This window comes from Scyliorhinus torazame, chromosome 29, assembly GCF_047496885.1.
Source record: "Scyliorhinus torazame isolate Kashiwa2021f chromosome 29, sScyTor2.1, whole genome shotgun sequence".
In the NCBI taxonomy this organism is placed as follows: Eukaryota; Metazoa; Chordata; class Chondrichthyes; order Carcharhiniformes; family Scyliorhinidae; genus Scyliorhinus; species Scyliorhinus torazame.
Window position 1 is genome coordinate 41,130,963 of NC_092735.1, and position 27,256 is coordinate 41,158,218.

At 48.6% G+C, this 27,256-nt stretch overlaps 1 long non-coding RNA gene across 4 annotated transcripts in view; it reads left to right on the top strand.

The window, feature by feature from the left end:
• Window positions 1-27,256, top strand: part of LOC140404107 (uncharacterized) — a 43,744-nt gene that overhangs the window by 1,130 nt on the left and 15,358 nt on the right. Inside the window, exons 2-3 of one of the 4 annotated variants that reach the window (XR_011938458.1) lie at window positions 5,859-5,911; window positions 7,896-8,030. This is a non-coding gene — a long non-coding RNA (uncharacterized lncRNA). Of the gene's footprint in view, window positions 1-5,042; window positions 5,263-5,858; window positions 5,912-5,983; window positions 6,335-7,895; window positions 8,031-27,256 lie in introns of those variants that run through there. The other 3 variants (XR_011938457.1, XR_011938459.1, XR_011938456.1) reach the window with 3 other exon arrangements.

A 27,256-nucleotide genomic window follows, 5' to 3' on the forward strand; every position in this document is an offset into this window, starting at 1 on the left:
AGATTTATTCCTGAAATGCGGAAGTTGAGGCAGAAAAATGTCAGAAACGAGATCCCGCATTTTCCGCTCTTTGTTCCCGAAAAGTTGCAGCTGCGACTGGGAAAGTTTCCCCAAACTCAACCTACCTTTCCCGGGAGAGAGGGAGCTTCCCAATCCGGGGGGGGGGATTCCCAACCTTCCCAATCCGGGGGGGGGGGGGGATTCCCAATCCGGGGGGGGAAGGGGTTTGGTGACAGTTTCGGGAAGAATGTCAGGAATGGGATGAGTCAGCGGAGGCGGAGCTGCCGCTGGGCGCGGGGGAGAATTCCTCTTCCCGGCCCGGGCACTGGATCCAGCGGGCCCGGGGATTGGGCACTGGATCCAGCGGCCCGGGGATTGGGCACTGGATCCAGCGGCCCGGGGATTGGGCACTGGATCCAGCGGCCCGGGGATTGGGCACTGGATCCAGCGGGCCCCGGGGATTGGGCACTGGATCCAGCGGCCCGGGGATTGGGCACTGGATCCAGCGGCCCGGGGATTGGGCACTGGATCCAGCGGCCCGGGGATTGGGCACTGGATCCAGCGGCCCGGGGATTGGGCACTGGATCCAGCGGCCCGGGGATTGGGCACTGGATCCAGCGGCCCGGGGATTGGGCACTGGATCCAGCGGCCCGGGGATTGGGCACTGGATCCAGCGGCCCGGGGATTGGGCACTGGATCCAGCGGCCCGGGGATTGGGCACTGGATCCAGCGGCCCGGGGATTGGGCACTGGATCCAGCGGCCCGGGGATTGGGCACTGGATCCAGCGGCCCCGGGGATTGGGCACTGGATCCAGGGGCCCGGGGATTGGGCACTGGATCCAGGGGCCCGGGGATTGGGCACTGGATCCAGCGGGCCCGGGGATTGGCACTGGATCCAGCGGCCCCGGGGATTGGGCACTGGATCCAGCGGCCCGGGGATTGGGCACTGGATCCAGCGGCCCGGGGATTGGGCACTGGATCCAGCGGCCCGGGGATTGGGCACTGGATCCAGCGGCCCGGGGATTGGGCACAGGATCCAGCGGCCCGGGGATTGGGCACCGGATCCAGCGGCCCGGGGATTGGGCACCGGATCCAGCGGCCCGGGGATTGGGCACTGGATCCAGGGGCCCGGGGATTGGGCACTGGATCCAGCGGCCCGGGATTGGGCACCGGATCCAGCGGCCCGGGGATTGGGCACCGGATCCAGCGGCCCGGGGATTGGGCACCGGATCCAGCGGCCCGGGGATTGGGCACTGGATCCAGCGGCCCGGGGATTGGGCACTGGATCCATCGGCACGGGGATTGGGCACTGGATCCATCGGCACGGGGATTGGGCACTGTATCCAGTGGCCCAGGGATTGGGCACAGGATCCAGCGGCCCGGGGATTGGGCACTGGATCCATCGGCACGGGGATTGGGCACTGGATCCAGCGGCCCCAGGGATTGGGCACTGGATCCAGCGGCCCGGGGATATTGGCACTGGATCCAGCGGCCCGGGGATTGGGCACTGGATCCAGCGGCCCGGGGATTGGGCACCGGATCCAGCGGCCCGGGGATTGGGCACCGGATCCAGCGGCCCGGGGATTGGGCACTGGGTCCATCGGCACGGGGATTGGGCACTGGATCCAGCGGCCCGGGGATTGGGCACTGGATCCAGCGGCCCGGGGATTGGGCACCGGATCCAGCGGCCCGGGGCTTGGGCACAGATCCAGAGGCCCGGGGATTGGGCACCAGATCCAGCGGCCCGGGGCTTGGGCACTGGATCCAGCGGCCCGGGGCTTGGGCACTGGATCCAGCGGCCCGGGGATTGGGCACCGGAAGCAGCGGCCCGGGGATTGGGCACTGGATCCAGCGGCCCGGGGATTGGGCACTGGATCCAGCGCCTGGGGATTGGGCACTTTCTGGGGGATTTGGGAATAACGACACAGAACATTCCCGGAATGTTGGGCGAGTCTGTTTTCTCCTCACCGTGCGAGATCTGTGGAAAATAGTTACATTTATATAGCGCCCTTCTACACGTCACCTCCCAGAGCGGTTCCTGGTCCGTAGAGCACTTTAGAAGTGAAGTGTGTTCAATGTTATAATAGCAGAAATAGAGATTCCAACTTCTTTCCAAAACAAACTAAAGGTAAGTTGTGAAGGTCCCAAACTGAGGTCTGGGGTCAGGTTCCAACACCACCCACAGCAGCTCAGGCTGAGGTGTGAGGCCATTCAGGCTGTTTGACTGGGGAAGGCATTTGAAAAATACATTGCATCCATTTTTACCTACCTGCTTAAGTAATAGTTTGACTATTACAAATAGACACTCCCTAAATGGGGAAACGATTTATTTGTGGGTCACGAACACTATCGATAACGTCTCTCGATTATTGGCAATCAGTGCCTAAGCTCATGGTCACTGGGTCCTAGTACTGAATCTGTACTCCATATATCTCCCATGTCTGCGTGGATTTCCTCCGGGTGCTCCGGTTTTCCTCCCACAAGTCCTGAAAGACGTGCTGTTAGGTGAATTGGACATTCTGAATTCTCCCTCTGTGTACCCGTACTGGCGCGGGAATGTGGCGACTATTATCATAGAATTTACTGTGCAGAAGGAGGCCATTCGGCCCATCGAGTCTGCACCGGCTCTTGGAAAAAGCACCCTACCCAAGGTCAATACCTCCACCCTATCCCCATAACCCAATAACCCCACCCAAACACTAAGGGCAATTTTGGACACTAAGGGGCAATTTATCATGGCTAATCCACCTAACCTGCACATCTTTGGACTGTGGGGGGAAACCGGAGCACCCGGAGGAAACCCACGCACACACGGGATGGATGTGCAGACTCCGCACAGACAGTGACCCAAGCCGGAATCGAACCTGGACCCTGGAGCTGTGAAGCAATTGTGCTATCCACAATGCTACCGTGCTGCCAAAGGATAACTAGGGGCTTTTCACAGTAACTTCATTGCAGTGTTAATGTAAGCCTACTTATGACACTAATAAAAATTATTCTTATTATTGGTGAAATCAGGTCCCATACTCAGTGAATTTTAAACATAGAGAAACAGGGATAAAATTGTGTAGGACCCTGGGTCAGGTATGTGCTTAGTTCCGATCTCTGAACTGTTAAAAGGATATAGAAACAGTGCAGAAAGTGCAAAAAACATCCACAAAGATGCTACTAGAACAAAGAACATTATAACTATTGAGGAAAGATACAAGTTCGGCCAATTTTCTTTTGATAAGAAAAACTTTGAAAAGACCTGACAGGTCTTCAAAATTATGAATGGGTTGTACAGGGTAGATGTGGAGGGAATGTTTCGGATTCACATCTGAGTGGTTACAATGTGTGATTTGTTACCACAGGAAATGGGTGAGGCCAGTAGGTTGGATGCTTTCAAAACAAAAAGAGTATCAGAGATGTTTACAGCATGGAAAAAGGCCCTACGGCCCAGCTGGTCCATGCCGCCCAGTTTCTATCACTCAGCTAGTCCCACTTGCCCGCATTTGGCCCATATCCCTCTATACCCCCCTGCCCATGTAACTGTCTAACTATTTTTTAAAGGAAAAAATTGTAGCCACCTCTACCACTGCCTCTGGCAGCTCGTTCCAGATGCTCACCTCCCTCTGTGTGAAGACATTTCCCCTCTGGTCTCTTTTGTAAATCTCCCCCTCTCATCTTAAACCTATGCCCTCTAGTTCTAGACTCCTCTACCTTTTGGAAAAAATGTTGACTATCTACCTTATCGATGCCCCTCATTAGTTTATAGACCTCGATAAGATCACCCCTAAGCCTCCTACGCTCCAGGGGAAAAAGTCCCAGCCTATCCGGCCTCTCCTTATAACTCAGACCATCAAGTCCTGGGAGCATCCTCGTCAATCTCTTCTGCACTCTTTCTAGTTTAACAATATCCTTCCTATAATAGGGGTGACCAGAACTGAACACAGTATTCCATGTGTGGTCTTACCAATGTCTTGTACAACTTCAACAAGACGTCCCAACCCCTGTATTCAATATTCTGACCTTAAAAACTAGTGTACTGAATGCCTTCTTCACCACCCTGTCCACCTGCGACTCTACCTATTCCAATGCTCACTGACCTGAATTATATCTTGATTCCTTGTTTTCAAATCCCATGTCTTTGCCGCTCCCTATATCTGTAATCTCCCCTAGCCCCGCAGCACTCTGAGATCTCGGCTCCTCCAGCTCCAATGCCTGTTGAGCATTCCCAGTTTTATTTAAGTGTTCTGTCATTGGTAGCTTTGCCTTCAGCTCCCATGGCTCCAACATCTGAGTTCCCTCTTGCTCCTCTTTAACTCTCTTTCCCCCTTTTGAGGCACTCCTTAAAATCTACTTTTTGACCAAGTTTTTGGTCATCCACCCTGGGAGCTATTTTAACATTCCGCTAGCTGTATAAACTCAAGGGTGTTGTTGTCACTCATTGCCTGAATTCAGTCACATTTCTCCCCAAACTATACTAATCATTGTGTACCATTCCAAATGTGCTTGAAAATTACTAACTTTACTGAACATGCAACTTTTATTTTACCTTTAACTTTCTCTGGCAATGTCAGTTGAAGTCTCCAATAATGTTCTCTCACCTTGGGCTATCCTCCAGGCTAGTCCTTCCACACAGTAATTCTGAGTCACTTTTTGGACAGATGTCTCTCTGGATCTTGCAATCAGTATTTTAAAGATCCTCTGGAACTCTGCAGAGGCCACATTCCATTTGAAATGGTCAATGATGTTCTTGTGAATAACAAAGGGTCGGTTTGCTTTTGCAAACTTGTCCAGCTGACCTCAGGTTGGTGTCCTCCTTCCCGCCAACTTCAACAAGTGCAGCTAGATGGATGGATCTGTGGGGATGGTACAGATCCTGGAGCCTGCAATGGGAAATCCTGGGAACTGGAGCAAAGGGATAAAGGGACAGGACTTGGGCAAATCAGGACAATGAGATCCCTCTGCGGTGATTCGCTGTTTGCTCCCTGTGTGTGTATGGCTGTTGCTAGGAGACCTCATTGATCCTCTGTCACGTCAGAGCAGGTCTGGGGGGGGGGATCTGGACAGAGTCCCGGGGTCGGGGCAGCAGCAACTTGTTGGATTCTGGAAGCCACACCGAGGTGCATCATTCAAAGCCGGAGTGGAAGCCAGAGCAGGTGTTGGAAGGAGACAGAGCCTCTGTTCCTCGGGTAACTCGAGTGGGCCACGAAATGATGCTGTACCTGGCTCTATTTCTCTGCCTGCCCCTCGCCACAGCCCGCTCCTGCCGCCTTGGTAAGTGAAGCGAATAATGAGTTTCTGGTGGACGCAGAGGAAGACGGCGGGGACAGAAATAGGTGAGCTGGAGGGTTTCAATCAACCCACCCTTTGTGTCAAATAGATACTTGAATAATAATAATGTAGAAATAGCAGCTCAAGGCCAAGTTTGCTGGGGGGGGGGGGGGGGGGGGGTAAGAAGATGAAGGAGTATGTCCAGGGGACTAGGGGCTTTTCACAATAACTTCATTGCAGTGTTAATGTAAACCTACTTGTGACAATAAAGATTACTATGTCTGCTCAGTGGAGGACTATTATCAACACATCTAAAGCATTAATGTCTAATGACAGGACAGGACAAGAAGGAGGGCCTTGGGTAACGTGTGAAAGGCTGGGGGAGTAACTCAGTTTATACCATAAATAATACTTTTAATGTTGGAAACAAGCAGCTCGAAATAAAGGAAAAATTTTAAGTAGCACAATAAGTTTTTGTTTTGGTAATGAAGGGTTGACACCATGGTTAGTTAGCACTATTTCTACGTTAAAGATATCTTGCTTTAATTTTAATTTAAGTGAAATACTCTGGACTTATCAGTTTTTATTTTGTTTTACAGATGTAGGGAAAGAGGGCCTCGTTCCCACTGAGGGCTCCAGGCTCCTATAGTTGGTTAGCAGCCTTGCTGGATGGTTTGGTACCTCAGCGTACCATCTTGGATGCACCAAGTGGTCATTTTCAGTTAAATCTAAACTGTCGACAACAAGATCCATTTGATGACCTCGCAGTCGCTGCCAGTGTCACAGCAGCTTTTCCGTGACATCATAAAGGAGTTGGGGCTGTCCTTACCATAATTATCACTGTTACTCTTAATACAAACCAACAAATATCTTAATCACAAAGATCATTGTTCCCAGTTTATCATAACATGACCAAAATAATATATACCACTGATTTAAAAGTCTATTTACTGTCTTATGAGTGAGTTGGCAATGAGATAGAAAGCAGGGAATAGTAACAAATAGCTATTTATCAGACTGGAGGGAAGTATAGAGAGGATTTGGTATTAGGATCACAGCTACTTTGGTTATATAGGTTTGTGGACTTTTTGTGTGTATAGAACATAATTTTAAAGTGTGCAGATGAACAAAACAAAGTTTAGACGATGAGAAAGAGATTTACTACAATTGTATCAGAGATGTGGGACTCCAGTTAAGCGGATGAGCGAGAGAATTTGGGTTTCCTCGCCATAGGGTAGAGAAAATAAAGGGAGTTTTAATTTTAAAAAATTTAGAGTACCCAACTTTTTTTCCAATTAAGGGGCAATTTAGCGTGGCCAATCCACCTTCCCTGCAGATCTTTGGGTTGTGGGGGGTGAGACGCAGACAGACACGGGGAAAATGTGCAAACTACACGGACAGTGACCCGGGGCCAGGGACTGTGCCACCGTGACACCCCATCAACGGAGATTTAAGACCAAAGTTTGAACTTCTGAAAGGGTTTGATAAGAATAAATAAGGAAGAACTGTTTCCACTGGGAAGAAAGTTAGTAAATGCCAAAAGAGTCTGAGGGGGAGATGAGATTTTTATTATTCAATCAGTTTTTGATGTTTTGAAATGTGCTACCTCAAAGACTGGCGGAAGCAAATGAATAGTAATATTCAAAAGAGAATTGGATAAATACTTGATGGGAATAAATGGAGGGCTATGAAGAAAATGTGCAGTGAGAGTGGGACATTGGCACAGTGGTTAGCATTGCTGCCCTCACCATGTCAGGGACCCGGGTTCAATTCTGGCCTTGGGCTCATTGTATGTGTGGAGTTTGTACGTTCTCCTGTGTCTGTGTAGGTTTCCTCCAGGCGCTCCGGTTTCACTTCCTGTATCATAAAAAAACAAGTTTTTATTGATTTTCATGTCCCCATGTATGTGTAAAAGTAATTGTGACAGGACATTGTGCATGGGCAGTCGACAGAGCAGAGTGTCTCTATGCCACTCAGTCACAATCTTAGTCTTGTTGCTCAGGGAAGATGCTGAGTAGAAACTTCCTCAAAAGGGGTGGTACGGTGGTTAGCACTGCTGCCCTCACAGTGCTGGGGACCCGGGTTCAATTCCAGGCATGGGTAACTGTCTGTGCGGAGTCTGCACGTCCTCGCCGTGCCAGTGTGGGTTTCCTCCAGGTGCTCCAGATTCCCCCCACTGTCCAAAGATGTGCAAGATGATCAATGCATGGTGTTACGGGGATAGGGTGGGAGAATGGGTCTAGGTCCAGTGCTCTTTTGGAGGGTTGGTGTAGATTCAATGGGCTGAATGGCCCCCTTCGGTAATGTACGGATTCTATGATAGCAACACAACTGGGATACGGGATACTAGACTGGTTGATATGGGAGCAGCCTGTCCATGTGGCCATTTGTTGTGTAGCTCAGAAATGTGGACCTAAATCAAAGTGAGTTTATCACATTGCATGTTTCTGAATATTTTTTTTTAAAAAATTGCTGCTTCTTACTTGTCAATAAAATGGGTCCTCTTTGCATTTGTCTTTAGGTTTTAAGCATTCACCAAGTTCTCACTATCAACTTTAATTATTAATGTAATGTTCGCAAACAATAAATATCAATAAAAATGTGTTCTAATTTGTGAATATTGTGCAACATTTCAGGAGGCCAAAAGTGACTCTGATGGTTTTGTGAAAGTGGTTGACTTCGACAGCCTGCCCCTAAATTACCACGATGAGGAGAATGAAGAAGAACTGGTTGGAGACAAAATCTTCCACAAATACGAAAAAATTGATAAGGTAAGCAAATCTCGCATTGATACAATGGGTAACGGGTTAACAGTAGAGCCTCTGATTAAAATGAGACTGTTGTTAGGAATCGTAGGTATTCATTATCCAGCTCTGCCTGTGGCATCAACAGTTTAGTTTCTAGAACAGGAATAATATGGAAAATTGAACTGAGAAATGGATGAGAAAATATTTATTAGTATAGACTATTGGATTTTAAATTGAGGTAAATGCAAATATTGTCTGTTTTGGGTCTCCTGATGTTTGCAAACATCACAAACAATCCGGGAGGAGCTTATAACTATATTTGCAAATTTGCTCAGATGTGATGCCAGATGCTGGTCCCCACAGTTTAGGACGGGTGTGAGAAGGTGCGGAGAAGATTGACCAGGCTGGTTCCAGGGAAGAGGGATTTTAGCTACAAGGTTAATTTGTCCATTCTCCTCTGAGCAATTTTGGGAGAGTTGATCGAGGTCCTGTATACATAATGATGCAGGTTTAGATAAGATTGATAAAGGAAAAAAACCTAATCAGATGATGGTACAAGGATTAGGGAAACTGAATTTTGGGACAGAGTTAGGGGGGACCTCTACCTTTTACTTTCACATTCACACAGAGTGGCAATGACCTGGAACATGCTGCCTATGAGGGTGCTGAAAGTGAGGTGATCAATGATTTATCGTTATTTCTCACGATAAAATGAGCTGTTACTCGTCGGATTGAGTGCATGAGATCAGGAAGCTTTTCTCTTTACAAGCCCAGGGGATTGATTTCCTGCGGGGCTCCGGGTCCGGTCCTGCTGCAGGGCTCCGGGTCTGCGTGTCCGGGGCTGCGTGTCCGGGCTCTGCTGCAGGGCTCCGGGTCTGCGTGTCCGGGTCTGCGTGTCCGGGCTCTGCTGCAGGGCTCCGGGTCTGCGTGTCCGGGTCTGCATGTCCGGGTCTGCGTGTCCGGGGCTACGTGTCCGGGTCTGCGTGTCCGGGGCTGCGTGTCCGGGCTCTGCTGCAGGGCTCCGGGTCTGCGTGTCCGGGTCTGCGTGTCCGGGGCTGCGTGTCCGGGCTCTGCTGCAGGGCTCCGGGTCTGCGTGTCCGGGTCTGCGTGTCCGGGCTCTGCTGCAGGGCTCCGGGTCTGCGTGTCCGGGTCTGCATGTCCGGGTCTGCGTGTCCGGGTCTGCGTGTCCGGGTCTGCGTGTCCGGGGCTACGTGTCCGGGGCTACGTGTCCGGGGCTGCGTGTCCGGGGCTGCGTGTCCAGGGCTGCGTGTCCAGGGCTGCGTGTCCGGGTCTGCGTGTCCGGGTCTGCGTGTCCGGGTCTGCGTGTCCGGGCTCTGCTGCAGGGCTCCGGGTCTGCGTGTCCGGGGCTGCGTGTCCGGGGCTGCGTGTCCGGGGCTGCGTGTCCGGGGCTGCGTGTCCGGGGCTGCGTGTCCGGGGCTGCGTGTTCGGGGCTGCGTGTCCGGGGCTGCGTGTCCGGGGCTGCGTGTCCGGGGCTGCGTGTCCGGGGCTGCGTGTCCGGGGTTGCGTGTCCGGGGCTGCGTGTCCGGGGCTGCGTGTCCGGGGCTGTGTGTCCGGGGTTGCGTGTCCGGGGCTGCGTGTCCGGGGCTGCGTGTCCGGGGTTACGTGTCCGGGGCTGCGTGTCCGGGCTCTGCTGCAGTGTCATGCCCAGTGTGATTAAGTAAAAGAAGTGAAAACTGGCATTACTGCTAATCTTCAGCAAACGGTTTCTGCTCACTTCGCTGCACTTCTCATCTCTGATGTTCTGGTTGCTGCTGAATGGTAACAATTAGAAGTTCCAAATGTCTCCAGGTCCTGTTGTTGAAGACAGGCAAAACTGTACTTTCAAATTGCAACTGGACACCCACAAACCTTCCAGTCTGTACAGAGTTCAGAGACCAGCAACCTCACTGAGCTCTTGGTGAATACAGAGTTCAGAGTTCAGAGACCAGCACCCTCACTGGACTCTTGGTGAATACAGAGTTCAGAGTTCAGAGACCAGCACCCTCATTGAGCTCTCGGTGAATGCAGAGTTCAGAGTTCAGAGACCAGCACCCTCGCTGAGCTCTTGGTGAATACAGAGTTCAGAGTTCAGAGACCAGCACCCTCATTGAGCTCTCGGTGAATGCAGAGTTCAGAGTTCAGAGACCAACACCCTCACTTGGTGTCAGCCGAGACTTTACCAGAGAATTAGAAAGATTTAACATGACTGCCTTGATTTTGCTTTCAACACCCTTATTTATAAAACAAGTATCCCAAATGCTTTCCTGACGGCTAAGATCAAAGCACCACAAGCCGGACCCAGACCTTCCTGTCGCTGCCATTTCAACTCCCCGTCCTGCCCTCACATGTCCGTTCTTGGCCTGCTGCAATGTTCCAGTGAAGCCCAACGCAAACTGGGGGAACAGCACCTCATCTTCCGTTTAGACACGTTACAGCCTTCCGGACTTAAACATTGAGTTCAACAACATCAGACTGTGAACTCTCTCCTCCACCTTCACCCCATTTTTATTTCTATCAATTTATCTTCACTTCTTCCATCGATCTGTTCCCTGTTTCAGGTTATCCTTTGACACTTCACTTACTTTTGTTCTGGCATCAACACATTCTGATCTCTTAATGTGCCACAACAGCACTCTTCCTAGCCTTGATCACCATCATGTACATTTCATTGTCTTTCTGTGCATGGCATCTTTGCCAATCTCCACCTAGAGGGTGTCTCCACCATGGGATGGCACAGTGGTTAGCACTGCTGCCTCACAGCTCCAGGGACCCGGGTTCAATTCCGACCTCGGTGATTGTGGAGTTTGCACATTTTTCCCGTGTCTACATGGGTTTCCTCCGGGTGCTCCAGTTTCCTCCCACAGTCCAAAGATTGAGCAGGGATCGAACCCGGGACCTCGGCATTGTGAGGGATCAGTGCTAACCACTGCGCCACCGTGCTGCCCTCCCACAGTCCAAGGAAGTGCAGGTTGGGTGGGGTTACAGGGATTGGGCCTGAGTGGGGTGAGGGTCAGTGCAGACCCGATGTGCCAAATGACCTTCCTCTGCACTGACAAAATTCTATGGTTCTACTGCTGACCCTCTATGCCCCCCCCCCCCTCCCCCCACCCCAACAGTATAAATCTGATCCTATTTCCAGTTCTCTCCAGATTTCATCCAAACTCTAAATACGCCCAATGCTGTCGGACTTGCTGAGATTGTCCAGTATTTTCTGTTTTTGCTTTCCAAACTGCTTAACTGCCTTATTCCAAACCCCCCCCCCCCATTTGAATTGTACTGTCTCTGTTCCCCCAAGGGGCAGCCTTATCCATGTACGTTGTATCTGACATGGGTTTGGTTAATTGTATCCTCCAACCTGCGACTATCTTGCCCACAATACTGTTTCATGATGTTTTGACCGATTAGACACAAATGTGAAACAGACTTTACATTGGCAATGGTCAGTGAGAACAGCTCCTGAAGCAAGATTTATAGATATAAACATATTAAAAATTCAGATACAATATCTCTAGCAGATGTTTTGGAGAAGAAACAAAAATGGTAATGTTATGAAGTATATAAATCTTTGACTTGTGAAGAAATTGCCAGAAGCATGACATTGGTGAAAATGTGGATGTAACCAGAATTTATTCACCAACTGAGCGAGCTGGGGGTCTGAGTAAGAAACTGGCTTGGGTCACATGAAATTAGAGTTAGCACTTAAGCAAACATACTATGAGAGGGCATCAGTAAACAGGGTGCTAAATGAAAACTTGAAGCATAAAAACATTGTTGAAGTACCCTTCAGTAATTCTCAATCCCACCCCCTCCACCCCCGTCCATAACCAAGAATATTTGTTCATCCTGACAGCCCTCCTATTCAATACGGTCTAGTGCTTCCAACAGGAGCAGGGGTTCCTTCGGCTGGTATCCTCGGCCCAACCATCGTCAGCTGTTTTATCAATAACCTCTCCATTCGTATAAGGTCAGAAGTGGGGGATGTTTATGGTTGTTGATTTTGCACCATGTTCAGCACTATTCGTGAATTCTCGGACACTGAAGACGTCCATGTGCAAATGCAGCAAAACCTGGATAATATCCAGGCTTGGGCAGATAAGTGGCAAGGACCATTCATGTCACACAAGTGCCAGGCAATTCCCATTTTCACCAAGAGCGAACAGAATCATCTCCCCATGATATTGGCATCATCACTGAATTAATTCCCCACTATCAGCATCTTTTAAAAAAAATTTAGAGTACCCAATTCTTTTTTTTCAATTAAGGGGCAATTTAGCGTGGCCAATCCACCTAGCCTGCACATCTTTCAGTTGTGGGGCTGAAACCCACGCAGACACGGGGAGAATGTGCAAACTCCACATGGACAGTGACCCAGAGCCGGGATTCGCACCCGGGTACTCAGCGCCGCAGTCCCAGTGCTAACCACTGCGCCACATGCCGCCCCCCACTATCAGCATTTTGGGGGGTTGCCATTGACCAGACACTGAACTGGACTAGCTGTATAAATACTGTGGCTGCAATAGCAGAATTCTGCGGAGAGTAACTCATCTCATGCCCCCCAAAGCCTATTCATCATCAGTAAGGCACAAGTCCGGGATGTGATGGCATACTTTCCACTTGCCTGGATGAGTGCAGCTCCAACAACACTCAAGAAACTCAACATCATCCAGGACAAAGCAGCGAGCTTGATTGTGCCCCATCCACCAACATAAACATCTATTCCTTCCACTACCAATGCACAATGGCAACAGTGTGTACCATCTGCAAGGTTCACTGTAGGAACTCACCAAGGCTCCTTTGAAAGCACCTTCCAAGCTCATGACCTCTGCCATGTAGAAAGGCAAGGGCAGCAGACACATGGGAACACCGCCATCTGCAAGTTCCCCTCCAAGGCCCACATCATCTGACTTGGAAATATACCAGTTGTTCCTTCACTGTCGCTGGGTCAAAATCCTGGAACTCCCTCCCTAACAGCACTGTGGGTGTACCTACTCCACATGAACTGCGGCAGTTTAAGAAGGCAGCAACTCATCACCACCTTCTTAAAGATAATTAGGGTTGGACAATGAATACTGACCTATGCAGCAATTCCCACATCCCATGAATTAATTAAAAAAGGGTGGGCATTCTAGTTGCAATTATTTGTACAACTGAGGGCCTTTGTTAGGCTAGTTCAGAGGGCAAATGTAAACACATTTTTGCAGAGGTGTCCTGTACAGAAAAACATTGTAAACAGCTGGATTTCCCGAACTGAGCAATACTCAGCACATTTTTCATTGAATTCATAGGATCTCAGAATCATTACGGTGCAGAAGGAGGCCATTCGGCCCATCCTGTCTGCACCAGCTCTCTAAACGAACATCGTGACTTAGTGCCCGTCCCCTGCCTTTTCCCCGCACCCCTGCACATTGTTTCTATTCAAATAATCGTCTAATGGTCTCTCGAATGCCTCAATTGAACCTGCCTCCACCACACTCACAGACAGTACATTCAAGACCACAGCCACTAGCTCTGTGATAAAGTTTTATCTTGTATTCCATTTGCTTGTTTTGCAAATCACTCCAAATCTTTGCCTTTCGTTCTTGATCCTTTTATGAGCGGGAACAGTGTCTCCTTATCTACCCTGTCCAGCCTCTTCATTATTTTGAACACCTCTATTAAATCTCCTCTTGTCCGCCCCTCTCCAATCTACCCTCACACATGAAGTTTCCCATCCCTGCAAACCTCTTCTGCACTCTCTCCAATTCTTTCCCATCCTTCCTATGGTGTGGCGTCCTGAACTGTGCACGATACTCCAGCTGAGGTCTAAGTTGGTGTCTTTATAAGTTCAGCATAACCTCCTTACTGCCGTACTCTGTTAATAAAGCTCAGGAAACTGTATGTTTCCTTTTTATTAACTGCTATCTGCACCTGTCCTGCCACCTTCAATGATCGATGCACGTATACACCAAGGTCCCTTTTCCTCCTGCATCCTTTTAAGAATGTTACCCCTTAGTTTATATTGTCGCTCCATGTTCTTCCTACCAAAATGCATCAACTCACATTTCTCTGCATTGATCTTCACCTGCCACCGAGCTGCTCACTCCAACATGCTGATGAAAAGGACAATGTCCGCTCCACAGCCTACAATACTTCCAAGTTTTGTGTCATCCTCAAATTTTGAAATTGTCCCCTGCAAGGGGACTTTCGGTGGTGGCATGTAGGGGGAAGTCGTACACAAAAGTGGCTCCTGCAAGGGTGTGCAAATGTTTGGGGGCGGGGAGGTGAGAGGAAAGGGGTTTGGGGGGGGGGGGGGTGGGCAGGAATAATTTTCTGACGGTGACTACAGTTTTGTCTTAGTTTTGTCTTGCTGGTGGGATTGGCAGGCCATCTTGGATGGGCCTGGTGCCTGGAGTCTCTAAGTTGTGGATGCCCCCTCTTGGTGGAAATGGCTGACTCCGGATGGAGTGGGGGGGGGGTCACCAGGGAATGTCACAGTGAAAAGGTCGAGTGTATTTGCTCACCTTAGAAGATTGAATGCTGATGTGGTGTTTCTGCAGGAGACCCATTTGCGGGTCAAGGACCAGACAAGGCTGCAGTCAAGTGGCTGGGTCAAGTTTTTCACTCTGGCGCAAGCCTCTATCTCCCTGATCCTGAAGAAGGACAAGGACCCTACGGAATGTGGGTTGTTTTGACCCATCTTGCTTTTGAATGCAGACACTAAATTACAGAAGTGTTGATGCAGCAGTTGGAGTCTGCCTCACAGGTGGTGGTTTCGGAAGACCAGGCCGGCTTCACCAAGAGTCTGCAATTGTCGGCCAATATACGTTGGCTGTTAAGTGTCGTCCTCTTTGCCCCTGTTCAGTACCCGAACTGATTGCTTTTTTTGATAGGGGCCTGTCTTTGAGATTCTTGGGAGATGTGGTTTTGGGCAATGCTTCATATCCTGTATTGTTTACTGTGTAGGGCCCCCGCTGCTAGTGTCACACTAATGCATTGAACTCCGGGTATATTCCGATGAACTGGGGTATGAGGCAGGGATGTCCATTGTCTCTGTTTCACTTTGCTTTAGCAATTGAACCACTGGCCATAGCGTTAAGATCTTCCAGTGAGTGGAAGGGATAAGTCGGGGAAGGAATGAGCAAAGGGTGTCCTTGTACACTGATCATCTTCTTTATATTACGGACCTAGTCTCCACTATAGATGAGATAATGAAGCTATTAAAGAATTTTAGCTCCTTTGGGTATAAGTTGAATCTGGATCAGAGCGAATACTTTCCGGTCAATCCCCCCAAGAGGGGAGCCAATCTGGGGATGTTGCCTTTTCATCTTTCATTATACATAAGAACATAAGAACTAGGAGCAGGAGTCTGCCATCTGGCCCCTCGAGCCTGCTCCACCATTCAATTAGATCTTGGCTGATCTTTTGTGGACTCAGCTCCACTTTCCCGCCCAAACACCATAACCCTTAATCCCTTTATTCTTCAAAAAACTATCTTTATCTTGAAAACATTTAATGAAGGAGCCTCAACTGCTTCACTGGGCAAGGAATTCCATCGATTCACAACCCTTTGGGTGAAGAAGTTCCTCCTAAGCTCAGTCTTAAACCTACTTCACCTTGTTTTGAGGCTATGCCCCCTAGTTCTGCTTTCACCCGCCAGTGGAAACAACCTGCCCGCATCTATCCGATCCATTCCCTTCATAATTTTATATGTTTCTATAAGATCCCCCCGCATCCTTCTAAATTCCAACGAGTACAGTCTCAGTCTACTTAACCTGTAGCACTGAAGGACAAAATTCCATTTGCCTTCTTAATCACCTGTTGCACCTGTAAACCAACTTTTTGTGACTCATGTACTAGCACACCCAGGTCCCTCTGCAAAGCAGCATGTTTTAATATTTTATCATTTAAATAATAATCCCTTTTACTGTTATTCCTACCAAAATGGATAACCTCACATTTGTCAACATTGTATTCCATCCTGCCAGACCCTAGCCCATTCACTCAGCCTATCCAAATCCTTCTGCAGACTTCCGGTATCCTCTGCACTTTTTGCTTTACCACTTATCTTAGTGTCGTCTGCAAACTGTCCCCCAACTCCAAATCATCTATGTAAATTGTGAACAATTGTGGGCCCAACACTGATCCCTGAGAGACACCACTAGCTACTGATTGCCAACCAGAGAAACACCCACTAATCCCCACTCTTTGCTTTCTATTAATTAACCAATCCTCTATCCATGCTACTACTTTACCCTTAATACCATGCATCTTTATCTTATGCAGCAACCTTTTGTGTGGCACCTTGTCAAAAGCTTTCTGGAAATCCAGATATACCACATCCATTGGCTCCCCGTTATCTACCGCATTGGTAATGTCCTCAAAAAATCCACTAAATTAGTTAGGCACGACCTGCCCTTTATGAACCCATGCTGCGTCTGCCCAATGGGACCATTTCCATCCAGGTGCCTCATTATCTCTTGCTTGATGATAGATTCCAGCATCTTCCCTACTACCGAAGCTAACTGGCCTATAATTACCTGCTTTCTGCCGACCTCCTTTTTTTAAACAGTGGTGTCACGTTTGCTAATTTCCAATCCGCCGGGACCTCCCCAGAGTCTCGTGAATTTTGGTAAATTATCACAAGTGCATTTGCAATTTCCCTAGCCATCTCTTTTAGCACTCTGGGATGCATTCCATCAAGGCCAGGAGACGTGTCTACCTTTAGCCCCATTAGCTTGCCCATCACTACCTCCTTAGTGATAACAATCCTCTCAAGGTCCTCACCTGTCATAGCCTCATTTCTATCAGTCACTGGCATGTTATTTGTGTCTTCAACTGTGAAGACCGACCCAAAAATCCTATTCAGTTCCTCAGCCATTTCCTCATCTCCCATTATTAAATCTCCCTTCCCATCCTCTAAAGGACCAATATTTACCTTAGCCACTCTTTTTTGATTTATATATTTGTAGAAATATTTACTGTCTTTTTATATTCTGAGCAAGTTTGCTCTCATAATCTATCTTTTCTTTATAGCTTTTTTAGTAGCTTTCTGTTGCCTCCTAAAGATTTCCCAGTCCTCTAGTCTCCCACTGATCTTTGCCACTGTGTATGCTTTTTCCTTCAATTTGATACTCTCCCTTATTTCCTTAGATATCCACAGTCGATTTCCCCTCTTTCTACTTCCTTCCTTTTTGTTGGTATAAACTTCTGCTGAGCCCTGTGAAAAATCGCTTGGAAAGTTATCTGGGTATCCGGGTGGCCCATGATTGGGCCTCGCTTCATAAATTAAATGATGTTAGTCTGGTTAATGGGGTCAAATCTGACTTGCAAATGTAACAACCTCCCCCTGTACTTGGAGGGCAGGGTTCAGACTGTTAAAATGAATGTCCTCCCAAGGTTTTTATTTCTTTTTCAATATCTCTCCCCTTTTCTCCCCAAATCTTTCTTCATCAGAGTTAATAAATTTGTGTCCTCTTTTATTGGGATGGACAAGACCCAAGGGTCTGTAGGCCTGCTTCGAGACAAATTTAGCTTTACCCAATTTGTTATTTTATCATTGGTCTGCTAATATTGAGAAAGTGCTGGGGAGGCTTAGTGACCCGAGTTCCATATGGGGAAAAGTGGAGGCCTGTTCTTGTGGGGGCTCTAGTTTGGGTGCATTAGTAACTGCCTCACTTCCATTCTCCCCTGTGAGATGTCTCCCCCCCCCCCCCCCCCCCCCCCCCCCACCCCCAGGATTTTATCTTTGGCCGGGTCTGGTTGGCGGAGTATTTCGGGTATTTACGGCCAGATGCTATCAGCGGAGTCGGCTCCATTCAATGACATGGAGGTGAAATGAGAATGTGAATTGGGTTCTATTCTGGATGAGGTGTGAAGTGAGGTTCTTTGTCAGGTCCACTCCATAAGGCTTAGGCTCAACTCGACGTCCTTTGTTTGATCCAGTTAATGGTGGTGCGCAGAGCTCATCTGTCGAGGATGAGTGTTTTTTTCAGGGTGGACAACCAATGTGAGAGGTGTCCTCGGGTTGGCTACCCAAATGCATATGTTCTGACCATGTCCCAAGTTATTAATCTCCTTCTTCAACACCATGTCAGAGATTCTTAGATCTGGAGCGATGTCCGCTGGTGGCCATTCTCGGGGTATCGGACTAGCTGGTGCTGCAGACGGGGGTGAAGGGGTGTGTCTTCGCCTTTGCGTCATCAATAGCCTGGAGGCGAGTTATGCTCGGGTGGAGGCCTCCTACTCCACCCAGTGCCTCGGCCTGATTGGGTGACCTCGGAGTGATCTTGGAGAAGGTCAAGTACACCATGAGGGGGCCGGGAGACGGGTTCTACTGAAGATGGCAGCTGTTCATTTCTTTTTTTAAAGAGTGGGTCATCGTCAGCTGTTAAGGAGGTTTTAGTTTAATGTTGTGGGTGGGGGGGGGGGGGGTTTAGACAGGATGTGTTCTTGATTATTGATTGTGCTCTTTTTACACTAACTTGAAGCATCTATTTTATATTATATAATTGTTATTTTGTGAAAATGAAAACATTTTCAATAAAAATCCTTTTAAAACAAAAAAATAAATCGTTCCCTGCACAGCAAGATCTAGATTGTCAATATGAATCAGGAAAAGTAACGGTCCCAATACTGGCCCCTGTGGAACACTACTACAAACCTTCCTACAGCCCAAAAAATATCCATTGATCATTGTGGTAATACCAGGTATTGCAGTACCTGAGAGTTGGATGACCATTGGCTAGACCTAGGAGTCTACCATTGGCTAACGTACATAGCTCCGCCCTGAGAGGTGGGGTATAAGAACCAATGCCGTCCCAGCAGCCTTCACTTTCTGTATCGAAGCTGCTGGGTTCAGTTCTAGCAGATTAAAGCCTATTAGTTATGACTCACCTTGTCTCGAGAGTGATTGATTGTGCATCAATTTAATCAGCTATTACTTCTGAAAGGATGGATCTCCGCATCAAGCTGGAGTGCCTTCAGCTCAGTCCCCACGCAGACAACTCCGCTGCTATTTTCAAGCATTGGCTGGCGTGTTTTAAGGGCTACCTTGACACGGCCGCCGACACCCCCACGGAAAGCTTTGTCCACCCCGTCACGGTAAGGCGCAATTCTCTTGTCACCCATCCCATAAACCAACGGATCTCCCTGGCCTCCGGGTCACACGCAGTGGAGATAAAGGGGTTCTGCCTAGCGAACCTCACTGTCCAAGGCAGGGAATTCCGCAATTTCCACCTGTACGTTCTGCCGCACCTCTGTGCAGCCATCCTTCTTGGGCTGGATTTCCAGTGCCACCTACAAAGCCTGACCTTTAAATTCGGCGGCCCTATACCCCCCCTTACTGTCTGCGGCCTCGCGACCCTTAAGGTCGACCCGCCTTCCCTGTTTGCGAACCTCACCCCAGATTGCAAACCCGTCGCCACCAGGAGCAGACGGTACAGTGCCCAGGACCGGACCTTCATCCAAAGGGTGCTGAAGGAAGGGGTCATCGAAGCAAGCAACAGCCCTTGGAGGGCTCAAGTAGTGGTGGTAAAGACTCGGGAGAAACATAGGATGGTCATCGACTATAGCCAGACCATCAACCGGTTTACGCAGCTGGACGAGTACCCTCCCCCCTGTATCGTCGACCTGGGAAACAGGATTGTGCAGTACAAGGTTTTCTCCACGGTGGATCTCAAGTCTGCCTACCACCAGCTGCCCCTCCGTCATGGTGACCGCCAGTACACTGCCTTCGAAGCAGATGGGCGGCTCTATCACTTTTGAAGGGTTCCCTTCGGTGTCATGAATGGGGGTCTCGGTCTTCCAACGTGAGATGGACCGAATGGTTGACCGGTACGGCTTACGTGCAACGTTCCCGTATCTTGATAACGTCACCATCTGCGGCCATGACCAGCAGGACTACGACACCAACCTCCGAAAATTTCCCCAGACCGCGAATATCCTTAATCTGACTTACAATAAGGATAAATGAGTGTTTAGCACCGACCGTATTTCAGGCAGTTACTAATGCACCCAAACTAGAGCCCCCACAAGAACAGGCCTCCACTTTTCCCCATATGGAACTCGGGTCACTAAGCCTCCCCAGCACTTTCTCAATATTAGCAGACCAATGATAAAATAACAAATTGGGTAAAGCTAAATTTGTCTGGAAGCAGGCCTACAGACCCTTGGGTCTTGTCCATCCCAATAAAAGAGGACACAAATTTATTAACTTTGATGAAGAAAGATTTGGGGAGAAAAGGGGAGAGATATTGAAAAAGAAATACGTAGTGCGAAATGGAGTCATAGGCCCCGACCCTGAGCGCATGCGCCCCCTCGTGGAGTTCCCCCTCCCTCACTGCCCCAAGGCCCTAAAGCGCTGCCTCGGCTTCTTCAGCTATTATGCACAGAGGGTCCCTAATTACGCAGACAAGGCTCGACCCCTGAGCCAGTCCACAACCTTCCCCCTGACGACGGAGGCCCGCCAGGCCTTCTGCCGCATCAAAGCGGACATCGCAAAAGCCACGATGCGCGCCATCGACGAGTCCCTCCCCTTCTAGGTCGAGAACGAAGCGTCCGCCGTAGCTCTGGCGGCCACCCTCAACCAAGCGGGCAGGCCCGTGTCCTTCTTCTCCCGAACCCTCCATGCTTCCGAAATTTGCCACTCCTCGGTCGAAAAGGAGGCCCAGGCCATAGTGGAAGCTGTGCGGCACTGGAGGCATTACCTGGCCATCAGGAGATTCACTCTCCTCACGGACCAACGGTCGGTGGTCTTCATGTTCGATAATGCGCAGCGGGGCAAGATTAAGAACGACAAGATCTTGCGGTGGAGGATAGAACTCTGCACCTACAATTACGAGATCTTGTACCGTCCCGGGAAGCTGAACGAGCCTCCTGATGCCCTGTCCCGCGGCACTTGTGCCACCATGCAAGTGGACCGCCTCCGAGCCCTCCACGAGGACCTCTGCCACCCGGGGTCACTCGTTTCTTTCATTTCATTAAGACCTGCAACCTGCCCTACTCCATCGAGGAGGTCAGGACAGTCACCAGGGTATGCCGAATCTGCGCGGAGTGCAAACCGCACTTCTACCGGCCAGAGAGAGCACATCTGATAAAGGCTTCCCATCCGTTTGAACGCCTCAGCATGGATTTCAAGGGCCCCCTCCCTTCCACCGACCGCAACAAGTACTTAGTGAACGTGATTGACGAGTACTCCCGGTTCCCATTTGCCATCCCCTGCCCGGACATGACCACAACCACCGTCATCAAGGCCCTCCAGGGTATCTTTACACTGTTCGGTTTCCCCGCATACATACACAGTGATAGGGGGTCCTCCTTTATGAGCGACGAACTGCGTCAATTCCTGCTCAGCAAAGGCATCGCCTCCAGCAGGACGACCAGTTACAACCCCCGGGGAAACGGGCAGGTAGAAAGGGAGAACGGAACGGTCTGGAAGACCGTCCTGCTGGCCCTTCGGTCCAGGAATCTCCCAGTCTCCCACTGGCAAGAAGTCCTCCCAGTGGCCCTTCACTCCATCCGGTCGCTGCTCTGTACTACCACAAACCAGACACCTCACGAACGTCTCCTTGTTTTCCCCAGGAAGTCCTCCGGGACCTCGCTCCCAACCTGGCTAGCGACACCCGGACCCATCCTGCTTCGGAAGCATGTGCGGGCGCACAAGTCGGAACCGTTGGTCGAGAGGGTCCACCTGCTGCATGCCAACCCCCAGTATGCCTACGTAGCGTTCCCCGACGGCCGCCAAGACACGGTCTCCTTTCGGGACCTGGCGCCCGCCGGAGCCCCACGCGCACCCGCACCATTGCCCCCACCCTCCCTGCAGCACCTGACCGGAGGGTCAGTACTGCCGCCGCCCCTACCCAGCGCCGAACAGGCACTGACGCCCCCTACAGGCGCCCCTTCCCCTGCCCACTTTTCGCCCCAACAGCGCCGCCTAGGGATGATGAAGCTGCCTGGGAGGAAGACACCACGTTCCCGGAGCCACAACCGCCGGGGCCCCCACCAGGATCATCGCCGAAGCCCAGACGCTCCAGAAGGACGACCAGGCCACCCGATCGTCTGATTGCTGCACCATTAAAAAAAAAACTTTTTCTGTTACCCTCAACATCATGGTACCTCCATACCTGGTCCTACCATGCAAAAGGCGACAGTAACGCTGGCCATCACGCCGCTGGGTTCTTTTTTAACAGGGGGTGAATGTGGTAATACCAGGTATTGCAGTACCGGAGAGGTGGATGACCATTGGCTAGACCTAGGAGTCTACCATTGGCTAATGTACATAGCTCCGCCCTGCGAGGCGGGGTATAAGAACCAATGCCGTCCCAGCAGCCTTCACTTTCTGTATCGAAGCTGCTGGGGAAGAGTTCTAGCTGATTAAAGCCTATTAATTATGACTCACCTTGTCTCGAGAGTAATTGATTGTGCATCAATCATTACTCTCTGGTTCCTATTACTCAACCAGTTTTGTATCCACATTGCCACTGTCCCTTTTCTCACAAGGCTGTTTTGTGGCACTGTATTGAATGCCCTCCGAATGTTCATGTACACCCCATCAACAACATTATCCTCATCGACCCTTTCTGTGACCCCAAAAATCTCCAGTGAGTTCGTTAAACACAATTTTCCCTTTTATAAATTCATGCTGGCTTTTCCTAAACAACCCACATCTCTCCATGTGACTAATTTTGGAAGCTTGCCCACCAGTTAAACTGACTCACCCGTAGTTGCTGGGACTGTATGACTTGTCGCAGTTTGATTTTAAAAGCAGGAAATATATGGTGACTGATGGGCAGTGTGCAAAACTTCAATTTCCCATTGGCGGGTTGAGATGCAGAAATAAAGTTAGCAGCACCGTGGGCCTCATGCTAGCCTATAGTGAGCTCATACGTGTCCATGGCTTCTAAAAAATCTGGGTTATGGGGATAGGGTGTAGCTGTTGACGTTGGGTAGGGAGCTCTTTCCAAGAGCTGGTGCAGACTCGATGGGCCGAATGGCCTCCTGCACTGTAAAATTCTATGCCATGTCTTGAATACTCATTAGCGTAAATCTTTAAAAAAATTGTTACTCAGCGGCGTGTGAATATTTCCTCGCAGTTACTTCAGCTGTGTTTAAAGGTTGCTTCCTCCAGTGTCTCGTTATACCAGAAGTCAGTGTACAGAATGGAAGAAGGTTGTGAATGTGTAGACTTTAAAATTTCAACTCCTGGGTGGGGTGGGGGGGGGGTCATGTGATATCCTTTTTATCTGTTTGCACATTTCCTTTGTATTTTCTTGGCATATGTAGAATTTACTATGTCCTGAGGTCTGTTGGTCAGTTTTTACTATGTCCTGAGGTCTGTTGGTCAGTTTTTACGATGTCCTGAGGTCTGCTGGTCAGTTTTACTATGTTATGAGATCTGTTGGTCAGTTTTGTATATCTCCTGAGTTCTGTTGGTCAGTTTTGTATATGTCCTGAGATCTGTTGGTCAGTTTTTATATTTTGGTCAGTTTTTACTATGTCTTGAGTTCTGTTTGTCAGTTTTTACTATGTCCTGAGATCTGTTGGTCAGTTTTTATGATGTCCTCCGATCTGTTGGTCAGTTTTTACTATGTCCAGAGATCTGTTGGTCGGTTTTTACTATGTCCTGAGATCTGTTGGTCAGTTTTACTATGTCCCGAGATCTGTTGGTCAGTTTTTACTATGTCCTGAGGTCTGTTGGTCAGTTTTTACTATGTACTGAGATATGTTGGTCAGTTTTTACTATGTCCTGAGATCTGTTGGTCAGTTTTTACTATGTACTGAGATATGTTGGTCAGTTTTTACTATGTCTAGAGATCTGTTGGTCAGTTTTTACTATGTCCTGTGATCTGTTGGTCAGTTTTTATATTTTGGTCAGTTTTTACTATGTCCTGAGTTCTGTTGGTCAGTTTTTACTATGTCCTGAGATCTGTTGGCCAGTTTTTACTATTTCCCGAGATCTGTTGGTCAGTTTTTACTATGTTCTGAGTTCTGTTGGTCAGTTTTTACTATGTCTTGAGGTCTGCTGGTCAGTTTTTACTATGTCCTGAGGTCTGCTGGTCAGTTTTTACTATGTCCTGAGATCTGTTGGTCAGTTTTTATTATGTCCTGAGGTCTGTTGGTCAGTTTTGTCTATGTCCTGAGGTCTGCTGGTCAGTTTTTACTATGTACTGAGGTCTGTAGGTCAGTTTTTACTATGTTCTGAGATCTGTTGGTCATTTTTACTATGTTCTGAGGTCTGCTCGTCAGTTTTGTCTATGTCCTGAGATCTGTTGGTCAGTTTTTACTATTTCCCGAGATCTGTTGGTCAGTTTTTACTATGTCCTGAGATCTGTTGGCCAGTTTTTACTATGTACTGAGATCTGCTGGCCAGTTTTTACTATGTCCTGAGATCTGTTGGTCAGTTTTTACTATGTCCTGAGATCTGTTGGTCAGTTATTACTATGTCCTGAGATCTGTTGGTCAGTTTTTACTCTGCCCTGAGATCAGTTGGTCAGTTTTTACTATGTCCTGAGATCCGTTGGTCAGTTTTTACTATGTACTGAGATCTGTTGGTCAGTTTTTACTCTGCCCTGAGATCAGTTGGTCAGTTTTTACTATGTACTGAGATCTGTTGGTCAGTTTTTACTATGTACTGAGATCTGTTGGTCAGTTTTTACTCTGCCCTGAGATCAGTTGGTCAGTTTTTACTATGTACTGAGATCTGTTGGTCAGTTTTTACTATGTCCTGAGATCTGTTGGCCAGTTTTTACTATGTACTGAGATCTGTTGGCCAGTTTTTACTATGTCCTGAGATCTGTTGGTCAGTTTTTACTATGTCCTGAGATCTGTTGGTCAGTTATTACTATGTCCTGAGATCTGTTGGTCAGTTTTTACTCTGCCCTGAGATCAGTTGGTCAGTTTTTACTATGTCCTGAGATCCGTTGGTCAGTTTTTACTATGTACTGAGATCTGTTGGTCAGTTTTTACTCTGCCCTGAGATCAGTTGGTCAGTTTTTACTATGTACTGAGATCTGTTGGTCAGTTTTTACTATGTCTTGAGGTCTGCTGGTCAGTTTTTACTATGTACTGAGGTCTGTAGGTCAGTTTTTACTGTGTCCTGAGGTCTGTTGGTCAGTTTTTACTATGTCCTGAGTAAAGTTGGTCAGTTTTTACCATGTTCTGAGGTCTGTTGGTCAGTTTTTACTATGTCCTGAGATCAGTTGGTCAGCTTTTACTATGTCCTTAGATCTGTTGGTCAGTTATTACTATGTCCTGAGATCTGTTGGTCAGTTATTACTATGTCCTGAGATCTGTTGGTCAGTTTTTACTATGTCCTGAGATCCGTTGGTCAGTTTTTACTATGTCCTGAGATCTGTTGGTCAGTTTTTACTATGTCCTGAGGTCTGTTGGTCAGTTTTTACTCTGCCCTGAGATCAGTTGGTCAGTTTTTACTATGTCCTGAGATCCGTTGGTCAGTTTTTACTATGTCCTGAGATCTGTTGGTCAGTTTTTACTATGTCCTGAGGTCTGTTGGTCAGTTTTTACTCTGCCCTGAGATCTGTTGGTCAGTTTTTACTATGTCCTGAGGTCTGTTGGTCAGTTTTTACTCTGCCCTGAGATCAGTTGGTCATATCTTACTGTGTCCTGAGGTCTGCTGGTCAGTTATTACTATGTCCTGAGGTCTGTTGGTCAGTTTTTACCATGTTCTGAGGTCTGTTGGTCAGTTTGTAGTACGTCCTGAGATCTGTTGGTCAGTTTTTACTATGTCCTGAGGTCTGTTGGTCAGTTTTTACAATGTTCTGAGGTCTGTTGGTCAGTTTTTACTATGTCCTGAGACCCGTTGGTCAGTTTTTACTATGTCCTGAGATCTGCTGGTCAGTTTTTACTATGTCTTGAGGTCTGTTGGTCAGTTTTTACTATGTCCTGAGATCTGTTGGTCAGTTTTTACTATGTCCTGAGATCTGTTGGTCAGTTTTTACTATGTACTGAGATCTGTTGGTCAGTTTTTACTATGTCCTGAGGTCTGTTGGTCAGTAATATTTGGGTGTGATGTCCCGCATCAGTGGTCATGCTGATTTGGGGAAATTATCTTTATTCCAATGTGCCTGGGGTGGGGAGAAGACGGGCATGTTGCAACCAAGCAAAGGAAGATCTAACCCTGGAAAAGGCAATCCAGATCGATAGGCAGTCAGAACCCTGTGTCGTGCACACCCATTTTAAGGGGAGAAAATAAACTGTGCAGAGGCCATCCCACAGTCCAGCTCATCCAGAAACACAGGGGCACTCCAGGCCAGGGACATCCATACCCAAACCAGCCAGCAGAACCACCATGCCAATGCTGTGGAACAGAGCACGCCCACAGGCTAGATCAATGCTATGCAAGTTCAGGCCAATGCTTTCAGTGCCACAGGATTAGACATTATAGCAAACTGTGCAGGGCAAAAACTCTGAAATTCACATAAGGGCCAAGACAGCAAAGCCCAGAAGGCTTTTTGGGCGAGGACAAAGACCTTGGTTCTCCGTTTGGAATGCAGGCATTTAGGCCGGTCACCTAGCAGCTAACATCGATCATCAGCCTCATTCCCGTAACAGCCTCCCCGAACAGGCGCCGGAATGTGGCGACTAGGGGCTTTTCACAGTAACTTCATTTGAAGCCTACTTATGACAATAAGCGATTTTCATTTCATTTCATTTTTCATGAAGCCCTATAAGGGGCAGGAGGTTTAATGCTCCCGGTGAAAGGCACCCTACCAGTGACACTGAGATACAAGAATAAAACAATCCGTTAAACTCTCTGTGTTCAACTGAGCCGCGAATCCTGTGTTGATCTTAACCTGCTGTAGAAGATTGCCAAGGTCAGCCTGCAAGGGCCTGGCTCCAAGTGAAATGTCAGTTCCTGAAACATTTTACAGGATTGGGGCGACTGAACAACATAAACGGGATCACACCGAGAGGATGCTGAATCCTTGTGCTTATTCACACTGTATAGGATCGCATCACCCACTCATGAAGCAGGTGCAGCTGGATGAGATGATCACCATGGGAGAATCTCCCCAGTCCCTCAGCCAACAGTGTGGTGCACCTATGGTCCTACACAGCTCCATAAAGCTGTAACCAGAAAGTACATCTCGTGTCCTCAGTGGATGAAGGCCTGACTAAACTCTCAAAGAGCACAGATTTTTCTAAACTGTGGCTTCTCCTATTTCTTTACAAATCCTTCCCATTCTTTGCAATCTCATCTCGCCCTACAACCCTGCATGATCTTTGTGTTCCCCAATTCTGGCTGCTTCTCCATC